The following is a 4,687-nucleotide window of genomic DNA, read 5'->3' on the forward strand; positions in this document are numbered from 1 at the left end:
GACCAATTAATACCAGTGGGAAAAAACTGCAAGTTTCACTCAGAATGTCCTTGTTTTTTAAGCTGCTACTAGGTTCTTAATTAAAGAAACACACAAGTCTCTAGAAGACATCTGATGCTGAATTGTCACTGCTCCAATGGATCCACCTAACTCTATCAAAGACTTAAATTGCTCATATCTCCTTAAAGATTTGTTTTTAATCACAGAATCATAGAATGGTTTAGGTTGGAAGAGATCTTTAAAGGTATCTAATCCAGCTCCCTTACAATAAGTAGGGACATCTTCAAATAGATCAGGGTGCTCAGAGCCCTGTTCAACCGGACCATGAATGTTTCCAAGGATGGGGCATCTACCACCTCTCTATTCTATTTTTCACATAAGGTTTTCTTGCAGAGGATGAGACACACACACACGTGAGCCCTTCTCTGGACACCCCTGCCTGAAGTACAGGGGACGTGCCTTTTCATTGTCAGATAGAACAAGCTAAATGTGTACTAGTTTGAGGAAAAGAATCCTAATTAGATCTTGATCCTGGGGATGGGTCATGCCCGTTAACCAGCTCCAGGAACTTGCCTCTCCTGCTCCTGGAGATTAATATACTGACAAGCACAATTCTCCTAAATAATGGAATGTTTATTTTCTGGGTCTACCTGTTTTCTTTTAGTAAAAAGGGTTTACAAAGTATAAGATATTGGTCTAGTGGTGCACTGTTGCTGACTCCAGTGGGGAAAATTGAGTACCTGGGGTTTGACAGCTTCAGTGAGTGTTTTCCAGGTGTAACGTGTTCTCAGAAGTGATGATGCAAATTACCCAACTCACAAGATTTTCATTCTTTCTTCATGAAGTGACGTGGTTGCCTGTCACCTTCATGTCTCAGTGCACCAGACACCATCACATTTTTTCATGGTAGAATCGGATGCTTCATACTGGGATGCAAACAAGACAAACCTCAAAATGAACTCTAGCAATGTGTGACTCATTCTAGAACATCGCATCAGTGAAATGAATGATGAGGAACTTCTGGTACAAAAGAGCTTTTTTAGTGGTGGCACATTGCCTAGAAAGAGCACAATTTCCATAACAGTTGTGGACCTTAAAACTCCAGAATGCAGATGTTCCTCAAAGATGCTAAATAGGAGACCCGATATAGTAAGCGATTAATGTTTTAATTCAGAATGGACTGATCAGGGAAAAGCTGTGATTTTGAAACCCTGTCATTTGGTTAATGCTGCAGTAAATTATGAGCTAATATACTTTGTCAAAGACCAATTCATCACCAAAAAAAGTTAATCAAAAAGAATTTAAACTTTTATGGTAATTTTCAAATCCCAGTTGGGCTGTACTATTCCAAAGTCAGTTTGTTGCTTAGCTCCAGAGCTGGATGAAGACACTTGGGGAATGGCATGAGTTTTCTGGATCTGGCTGCACTGAGTGTCTTAAAACTTTTACACTCAATTCTCTGTAATTTTGGTATCCAAGAAGCAGTCACACTTCAAATTGTAATTATTTGTCTGAACTTGAAAGCACAACAAGCATCCTGTAACACATGAATTCTCCCAAATAATCACAATTTTCTCTGGAAAGCCTTAGGGGTGAGCATACCTGAGCCACAATTCTCAGCTCCAGAAATGAGTTCAAAGCATCATTATTTAGCCCTGTTTTGGCTAAATTTTCATAGTGGAACATTGTACCTTGTCAGCCCAATTATCCAGACACTGGTGACAGCTGAAGGAGTGGCAGTCCATGACAGACGGATTTCCCTCCTTGCAGCTTCCAAACCTGTGTCTAATATTGCTTCTGCAAATTGCATTCCCTCATACTTCTAGTCATCCCTTATCTCATCCTGGCCTACCAAAATGTTCCTCAGTTTCTGTTTTCTTCAATAGCTTCTCAATGACCACATCAAGGTTAAAGATATAACTCTTCAAGTTTCAAGATATAACTCTTCAAGGTTGCAGAAGAAGCCACCAAACATGCTCTGTGACTGCAGGAATATATCTAATTGCTGATGTAAGACAGGTCTTGGGCCTGAGATCATATGAGGACAAATTAGACTGTTGGCTTCTGGGATTATTTTAACAAATCAGTTCCCAATATTTAAATTACAACTAGCAAAGTGTCAAAGTATGTACTTTATGCATTTGCTGACATGCAAAGCCGTCATTTCCTTTGAGAACCAGACCACCTCCAAAACCCTCAATTGGCATGTATATTGGACCTACAATATTTTGAGAGGGATTGATATACCTGGTCAATAGGCAGGGATATGATGGAGTGAAAAGATCCTGAGGACTAGCCAGAAGCAACAATCTCCTCAGTAGACACATAGCCTTTTCCCTCTCAGTTGTGTTTGGTGACTGCTTTTGGTTATGTGGCACCCTTTCATGCCTGGCTGGCCAGCACATTGGGTGAAGTGGGAAACAGGGGGGGGCCTCAAAGCCAGGATGGAGCCATTGGAAGAGAGACCAGTGTCTCTTTCTTGCCCAATTTTTGCAATCTCTTTGCTTAACTTGTTGGCTGGCACAGTGTAAATCAGTTGGATATTCAGAGCAGAGTGGTCTCTGCTCAGGCCAGTGGTTGCTTTACCCATCCACAGTCAGAGGTCAGCTAAGTAAGATTATTTTTATTATATCCTATGACATTCTTATGTCCTATGACATTTGTGACATTTTCTTACATCCCGTGACTCCTACTCCTTTGCTTCTCCGTGGGGCTGCTTAGCCCTCTTGGTCTGCAGTCCGCATTTCCCTCTGAATGACATGCAAGTAGCCTGACTGTCAGAAATGCCAGATCACTGCAAAGTAGATGGATACGAAATGTAAGTCAGGCCAATTGATTTGATTTAGCCTGCTTATCACACTGGCTGCTACTTTGGGGCTGTCTTTAGATGTGACTCATGTTGTACTAGTACTTGCAAAAAGCCTGCCTTGAAAATATTTTGATAGGGTATCTCAAGTAACTGGCAGCGTTTCTGTTAACACTGTATCCTGTGAGTGCCAGCTAACCTTTGCAAACACAGTGCAGAGCAAGTGGAGAGGAAAAAGAGAATTCAAACCAGTTTTGCTTAGCTGAAATACATGACACGAGCTGACATAAAACTACTGCTCTGCCTGACCAGCTCCATGTTGTGGTTCCCCTTGTGAGGACACCTTGCACTACAGAAACAGTCTTTCGTAAGGTGGGCATTTTGGCAGGTAACAAATTGCTGATTAACATCAGCTACCTACGTAATTAATAACAAGCCTCAAATTAAATGACTGAGGAACTGATTCGGGTCAGAAACTGTGAAGTTAAATGAAGGTTGCTGGGTTACAGGTGCTGATCTGCAATGGAAATTATTCAGCACCAGAGTCTGGAAATCAGGTTGGTGTGTGAGATCTCAGCACAGCACTTCTCCAGTCAGACAGCTTCCTGGCAATCATAACTGAAATTTCAAAACGTGATGATGAAGGTGATCTGCAAGCGGTCATCACTGCTGCAGTGAACTGAGCTGATGCACTGGTGTCCCTGGAGCAACGCTATTGCTGTTGCATCAAGATCTGATGCCCTGACCTTCAGTAAACTTCATCATCCTATTTTACAATCTCAGCTGGTGTTTTGCAGTTACTTGATCTAATGAAACTATCACAAGCTGTGAATGGCTGGCTGCAGCAGCCCACCCAAGAGGCACTCTGCATGCCATGAGGGTACAGCTGGCTAACCGACCACTTGCACTCTTCCAGGACAAGCTCATCTTTTGCTGGTGTCTGAATTTAATAAAGGAAAGCAGGAAAATCAAGTATCTGGTCTGACAGTTGATAATCCAGATGATTACGAGGAGTTGAAAAATAAGCAGATTTTACCACAGTGTGTCCTCATGGTTGGAAAACTACTTCTATTTTCCACAATAATTTCCCTCAAGTGTCCCCAGCCTTCCAACATCTCAGCTGTTTAGAAATCACAACATGCGAGTTGCTTGGGTAACCAAAATCTGCCTGACCCCCTACATCCAGCTGCCTGGGAGACTCCATGCTCCAGAATATGGATCAGTCCTGGAAAGAAACCTTGGCCAGATGTTGTATGACTTCCCTGCCACAGGCTCCAGCAGGGTGCTCACAGCGGGCTGAGAGCCCTGTATGCTGCCTTGTGCTTAGGCTGATGACTGGGGAGCACCATCCCTACAGGTAAGAATAAGCAGGACCTGCCTGCCTCTCTGAAAAGCCTTCGGAGAAACAGTTGATATGTGCATCCCATCAGCTCAATCCACTGCAATTCCCACAGCATGCTGGCTCTGGTCACGGTTTCTTTTTACTCATGTTTTTGAATTCGTTCAAGTTTCTGCACCCATAAGTGTGATTTTTAGTCTGGACTCTGGGATTTGTGCTAAGAACACATGCTCAAGGTTGAACACTGCAACACACACTGCTAGGAGGGACTTCCACACTTGACAATATTTGGTATCATTTCACTGCTTAAAATGACGTAGGTCTCTGCTACGAGAATTAGGAGACATGTCCTTGGGGACACTGAAGACTAAACCAGCTACATCAACAAGCTGTGTGCTACAAAAGTAATCATCCTCTGGAAGAGAACAGGAGACAACCTAGCAGATTTCCTCCCATGAGGTCACTGCTTCCTCCTTCTGGAAGTTTCATTCCAGCTCAGATGAACCTGCAGGAAAGGACCCTCTCTATGCTGCTGCCCAGCC

Source organism: Pezoporus wallicus, unplaced genomic scaffold (assembly GCF_028554395.1).
Source record: "Pezoporus wallicus isolate ANWC-B61680 ecotype Strahan unplaced genomic scaffold, APGP_CSIRO_Pwel_v1 scaffold_6446, whole genome shotgun sequence".
Classification (NCBI taxonomy): Eukaryota; Metazoa; Chordata; class Aves; order Psittaciformes; family Psittacidae; genus Pezoporus; species Pezoporus wallicus.